This window comes from Pelodiscus sinensis, chromosome 13 (assembly GCF_049634645.1).
Source record: "Pelodiscus sinensis isolate JC-2024 chromosome 13, ASM4963464v1, whole genome shotgun sequence".
In the NCBI taxonomy this organism is placed as follows: domain Eukaryota; kingdom Metazoa; phylum Chordata; order Testudines; family Trionychidae; genus Pelodiscus; species Pelodiscus sinensis.
Genome location: NC_134723.1, coordinates 21,856,562 through 21,863,863, shown reverse-complemented (window position 1 = coordinate 21,863,863; position 7,302 = coordinate 21,856,562).

The following is a 7,302-nucleotide window of genomic DNA, read 5'->3' as shown; positions in this document are numbered from 1 at the left end:
CTGGTTTATCTTTGGATATTCTTTTCCTCTATCCTCTTCCCTGCTGTCTCCACATATCTAACTGTTGGTCCTCCTTTCCATCCCCCCACAACCTCATCTCTGTTGCTTTTCCAGCTCCTACTAAATTCTATTTTTAAATGCATATGTCTAGACTCTTCTCTGTGCTGTTTTATTTCTCTCCCCTTTGGTTGTGCATCCAGAGACTGAATTGTAGGTATCAACCCCATGGGCATTCTAGGGCTCAAGCGTCCACTGAAAAAAATAAGGGTGCATCTACACAGCACCCTAAACTCGCAATAAGATATGCAATTTGCACTACACAAATTATTTCTAATCTATTTTAAAATAGCTTCTTTTGAAATTTGGCTCATCTACACAGCTTGAAATGTCAAAATAATGCTCTATTTTGAACCTTATCCCTCATGCAATGAGGTTTACGAGGATGGTAAAATAGCGCACCCATTATTTCGAAAAATATTTTGAAATAATGGGCAGCTTGTGTAGACGCAGGGTAGCTAGCCACCAGTAGGAGCACATATAGAACACACAATGAAACCAGAAGGCAGAAAGCACTCGCCGGCAAAAACATGGGCTGAATGCTTTCATATTTCACCATATAACGTACAAAACTCTTTGCTATAATTAAACTGAGCCTGAGGAGAGGTCACTGCCCCATCACAGTTAATGCTGTGATGTACTTTTATCTGAAGGACACCAGATAAAATGGAGTTGTATTACCCTGCCTATGTTAGGGTCCTGATCTTTTCGAAGCACAAAGAGCCTTAATGGGAGCAAAGAGGATGCAAAACAGCTTAAACATCCTGTGCTTCAATGGAGTTCAGGGTCAGTGCTCTCCTCTCATTTCAATAGGCTAGAGGTTTCTAAGAAAAAGACACTTGCATACAGCTTTTTATGGCAATTGACTCACTCCATCACAAGTGATTTTACTATTTTCTCCCATTTTTTCAAGACCCTTTTATTTATCAGACAGCCTTCATAGCCCCCAGTTTGCCAAAAAGTACTCTGAACAAGGCTGGGGCTGCCTCTCTCTTTCCTACATTAATGGACGTTTGGCCTCACACCATATAAAGGTGTTTCTGGAAATGTCTCAGGGTCTCTCAGTTAAGCCAAAAAGAAGCCCTGAAAAAAACTCCCTCTAATCCAGTGATGACTCCTATGGGTTCATCCAAACCTATCTATGAGCTCAATTTCCATTAAGCTATAAAGTCATATAGGGTAATATTTAAGACAGTTAGGTAGTTTTGAAACTTTATCCATGGAGCTTTTCAAAATTCCTCATTTCACAAAGCAAAGAAAGTTCTTCAATAAAAAGAAAAGGAATTAAACCACAATTTCTTGGAAAACAGTACTGGCAGCCATTGTATCAACACTGATATTTTTTAGCTGGCCATGTCACAGAGCTAATAAAAATATTTGAAACCAAAAACACTTCATTTTACAAGTAATTACTCAGTGCAATAAAAAAATCTTAGTGACAATAATCCGTCTCTTTCACATCTGCTCCTAACCACTTTTCTTTATATGAAAAAGACTAAGGATAAGCAGATACTTTTGTAAAGGAATTTTATCAATTTGAAAATCACGTTTCTGTTGGGAAACTTTATAGTTACAAGTAACTGGTAAGATTACTATAAATGAAAGAAGTTAGCAAAAATAAAATAAAAAGAGCTTCTCCATTTTTTTTCTGCGTTTGAGACAGCATTTTTTGTATAGTCAGTTTTGATTGTTTCTCCTGTACACTGAATCGCTTGACCAGTTTTTCTTGTTCTTAAAAGACCCTTACAAATATCAACAAAGGGAGCAGAAAAATCCTTATTTTAAAAATCTAAATATAAAATTACTTTAAATTAAGAGACAATGATTACCTTGTGCTTTCTTTTAGAGAGTTTGGGACTTGTTTTAAAAAAAAGTTTGTTTTTAAAAAATCACATTGGCAGTGTCCCTTCAAGCTCTCAGAAATCATACAAGTCATTCTCCAAAAAGTTTTTTTTAAGAAAGGAAAATTAAATATAAATTTGGTTAAGAGAGTGCTACAGCAGAACGAACCTCACAATCTGTAAGTATGAGCGACCCATCAGGAGTTACATAACGAGAATTAAACCACAATTTAAATCACAGGTAGGATTATTTTTAATATACTGTAGCTTTAAATGTCTAAAGACTCCTTCTACAGAGGCAAGAGGCCATTTTGTGGCCCAACACCAGCTGTGTTTGTATTAAATGCAGGGATAGCTAAAATATAGTTACCAATGTTTGTAATTTGGTGGGAATACAGAAAAGTAGGACTAAAGTGTTCCAAATGAAAGGGCTCACAGTTAGCAGAAGGAACCATGCAAATGCAGGGGCTTGACTTTCAGAGCGCTATGAGGGGCTAAGGAGTGAGATAAGGTCAGGGACGGATATAGGGCAGGGCGAGTGGAGCGGCCACCCCAGGCCCTGCACTTCAAGAAGCCCTGCGCATGCACCATGTCAAAGGTGGGCCCTGTGAAATTGTGCTGCCCTGGGCCCTGCAAAATCATCATCTGCCCCTGGATAAGGTTATTCTGGTCAGGAGGCTATATAGCTTCCCCTGGCTGGGTTGGTTTAAGCTGTGCCCACCCACGCACCCACATTCTGTTCAAAGAACAGAGCTAAATAGGCATCATTAAGTGTCTCTTTTCTTATGTTAATTGTAGTGGAGTTATGTTTCTTCTACCCTGATTGCTAAGAATTAAAATCGCTGGGAGCTGAAATCATGGGCAGAAGTCACAGCCAAGAAGTGGGTGGCAGCAGATGGTGACTGACAGCCAGCAAAGTGGCTGTGGAGAGATGTGATGAGCAGCCAGCAGAGCAGCAGCTGCTTGAGGCATAATGAGTGGTCAGGAGGGCAGCTGCAGACAGCAGTGAGCAGGTAGATGGTGACTGGTCTGCAGCGTGAGTAAGATGCTTCTTTACCTGGTCCCCACTCAGGATGGCGGGTGAACTACGCAGATGCACCTCTGAACTCTGGGTCTGCTCTGACCAAGGGCAGCAGCTGTGCGTGGGGTGCAGAGAAGGGTTGGGCATGTGAAGGGGACATTCAGATTGCTTAAGAACCTGAGAGGAAGAGCATACTGCCCAACCCACTTGGGATGGGACTTTTACACATGGTTTTGTTGATGAACTCCGTGGTATTTTCCCAAACTGATGCCAAGTTACTTCCCTCCCTTTTTATCAAAAATCTCTTTTCTACACTCAGTCTCTGTGCTTCTGAGCGAGAAAGCATTGCCTCTCAGAGGGGCCTCGGGATACGGTGTGAATTTCCCAGGTTACTGGTGTGGGCTAGAGCCAGTTCTACGTTGGATGGATGAAAAGGAGCCTCATTGAACTTGGCCCTAGCTGCTGCTGGCTCCACCTGCCAGAAGGGTTACACACCTAGGCTACGTTTAGACTGCAAGTCTCTTTCAAAAAAGAGCATCTAGACTACAACCAGTACTTTCAAAAAAGCAAGCCTCTTTTTCAAAAGAGAGCACCCAGGCAGTCTAGGTGCTCTCTTTCGAAAAAGCACAGTTTGCATTACATAGCGCCTTTTTTCAAAAGAGCACTTTCGAAAAAAGGCAGTCTTCCTCATAAAACGAGGTTTTCCACGGTTGAAAAAATGGCCGCTTTCGTCGATTTACTTTCAAAAGAACACAGCAACAGTCTAGACGTATGGGAAGTTTTTTCGAAAAAAGGCCATTTTTTTTCGAAAAAACCCTATAGTCTAGACACAACCCTAACATAAAATAAAAGCCATTCAGATGGAAAGTATATGTTTGCTCTTTGCTTATGGAAATACATAACAGACAAGTAATATGGTCAACAGTGTAGAAACACCCTGGTGAAAGATGCATAACATTTAAAAATAAAAGTGAAAAAATGTCAAAACTGTGGTTTTCACCTTTCATTTCAGATTTCAGAAAATAATTACATATGTTTCAAAAACATTACTTTAGTACATTTATCACTCACATGGGCCTATTTTTAAGCAAGAATATTTTCAAAAATTCTTACAGATGGAAAGCAGTTGCCTTGAAAATAGGCAAAATTTTGAATGTAATGTTTTTGCTGTGAAATGGAAAGTCATGGAAAGTCTTAGAATAGAGTGCTGAACATTTCTATGCTCATTTTTATGGAAAAATAGTCACTACTTTAACACAATTCCAGCCATTGCAGCCAGGAAAACACACACTAGCAATCTAGCATCCTTTCTTTCAGCATCCAACACACGTTCTCTCTATCCTTTAAGAATCCTGTCCAAGTCCTCTCAGTCTCTCAATCTATTTGCTTGCACTGGCCCATCTCTGTGCCTTCTGTGTCCAGGATTTGACCCATCCAGAGCCTTCTAGTCCTCTGTACTGTTCTACTTCATATATGGTCCTTTGCATTTAAAAAACTCGGATAAATATAAAGTCTCAATTTTTCCCTGTGCCAAGAATGGTGCTGTTGTCTTTTAGACTTCTATACTGCTATATTGCTCCTAAATGAAGTTACTTCCCGGTGCTCTCAGGTAACAGTGATGAACTGTAGACCAGGCCTCAAAGTCTATTAGGCAACCCAGAGGGAGAGACAAAAGAAACTATTATGCACAGTATAGATCCCTGGCAGATCATGGGAGGATAGTTAGTGAGCCTGGAGCAGTATTGAGAGAAAGGAGGAGGTTAAAATCAAATGAGTGATAAGTAAAAGCCTGAGAAGCTTGACCAAAAGGAAGGTCCTTGGTGCAGTGCCCACCTTTGAGAGGCAGGTGAGCCAACAGACTCACTGGCTCCTGGGCAACGGATGAGGGGAGTCTTGCCTCTGAACTCCTGGAAGAGGCGGAGCCTTGAGTGAAAGGGGTGGGGCCTCTCAGTGCTGCCCAGCAGTGTTCTCTCTGCCTGCGTCTAGACTGGCATGATTTTGTGGAAATACTTTTAACAGAAAAGTTTTTCCGTTAAAAGTATTTCCTCAAAAGAGTGTCTAGATTGGCATGGAATGAGGGGTAACAGTTAATTCGAATTAAGGACTTAATTCGAATTGCCGTTTCACTGCCTCGTGTAGCCACGGGCAGTTACTTCGGACTAGTGGAATTTAAAAATGGCGGCTGGATGGGAAGATGCAAATAAAGCCCGGGATATTTAAATCCCGGGCTTCATTTGCAACTTCGAATGCCTACATTAGCCTGCCTCGTTCAAACTAGGGGGCTAGTGTAGACATACCCTTAGAGTTCTTTGAGGGGATTAACAAGCATGTGGACAAGGGGGATCCAGTAGATATATTATACTTAGATTTCCAGAAAGATCCCTCACCAAAGGCTCTTGTGTAAATTAGGTTGTCATGGGATAAGAGAAAAGATCCTTTCATGGATTGGGAACTGATTAAAAGACAGGAAACAAAGGGTAGGAATAAATGGTAAATATTCAAAATGTAGAGGTATAACTAGTGGCGTTCCCCAAGGGTCAGTTCTAGGACCAATCCTATTCAACTTATTCATAAATGATCTAGAGAAAGGGGTGAGTAGTGAGGTGGCTAAGTTTGCGGACAATACTAAACTGTTCAAGATAGTCAAAACCAAAGTAGACTGTGAAGAACTTCATAAATATCTCACCAAACTGAGTGATTGGGCAACAAATTGGCAAATGAAATGTAATGTGGATAAGTGTAAAGTAATGCACATTGGAAAAAAATAACCCCAACTATACATACAATATGATGGGGCTAATTTAGCTACAACTAATCAGGAAAGAAATCTTGGAGTTATCATGGATAGTTCTCTGAAAATGTCCACGCAGTGTGCAGCGGCGGTCAAAAAAGCAAATAGGATGCTAGGAATTATTAAAAAAAGGATAGAAAATAAGACAAAAAATATCTTACTGCCCCTATATAAAATTATAGTACGCCCACATCTTGAAGACTGTGCACAGGTGTGGTCTCCTCACCTCAAAAAAGATACTTTGGCATTAGAAAAGGTTCAGAAAAGAGCAACTAAAATGATTAGGAGTTTGGAATGGGTTCTATATGAAGAGAGGCTAAAGAGATTGGAACTTTTCAGTTTAGAAAGGAGGAGACTGAGGGGGGATATGATAGAGGTATATAAAATCATGAGTGGTGTGGAGAGGGTGAATAAAGAAAATTATTTACTTGTTCCAATAATACAAGAACTAGAGGACACCAAATGAAATGAATGGGTAGCAGGTTTAAAACTAATAAAAGAAAGTTCTTCTTCACACAGTGCAGAATCAACCTGTGGAACTCCTTGCCAGAAGAGGCTGTGAAGGCTAGGACTATAACAGCGTTTTAAAAAGAGCTAGATAAATTCATGGAGGTTAGGTCCATAAAAGGCTATTAGCCAGGGGGTAAGGAATGGTGCCCTGGCCTCTGTTTGTCAGAGGCTGGAGAAGGACGGCAGGAGACAAATTGCTTGATCATTGTCTTCGGTCCACCCCCTCTGGGGCATCTGGCACTGGCCACTGTTGGCAGACAGAATACTGGGCTAGATGATACTGGGCTTATATTCTTATGTTCCTAGATAAAATTAGTTACCAATTTGAAAGTATCACTTTTGCTCAGAGGTTTCTAAACTTTTTAAGCATAAGATCATTTTTTGAATTCAAGTGCAATCCAGGATCTACCTCAAACCCAAATAATTTTACCCTGCCCCCTCTCTTGTCCCTTCTCTGAGACCCTACCCTGCTCACTCCATCCCTTCTCTTTCCCCCATCCTCATTTACTTTCACCAGACTGGGCTAAGGGACTGAGGTGTAGGGGATGCAGGCTCTGGCCTTCAGCCAGGGCTTCAGTATGTGGGAGGGGGTTCACGGTGCAAGCTCAAGGAGGGAGTTTTGGTGCCAGGGCAAGGGAACAGGATGCAGCTTCTGGCCAGGCACCGCTTACCCCAGGAGTCCCCCAGGTGGTGACACAGTGAGGCTAATGCAGGTTCACATCTGCCCTGGCCTTGCGCCACTCCTGAATGGCTGGGTACCAGAGTGCCAGGGCAGGCTCCCCAATCCTGGAGAGGGGAGGGGGGGCTGAGCCTCAGGGATTAGATCCAGGCAAGCCGGGACCACATCCAGCCCCTGGGTCTTAGATTCCCCACCCATAAGATAGAAGAAGCTAGTAGTTATTGCAGTTCATTATCTGCTTGTTTGCAGCCTAGAATTCCAAATGTCTCTTCCCGCTATATTAGAATCAAGTGAACATGTCCACAAGATCAAGTTTAGGGTGAGCATTTGTAGATGTAAGTCCCTCCAGTCTTCTATGTACTTTAACATAATATGGTGTTGGCATAATTGCAGGCAGCCCTAT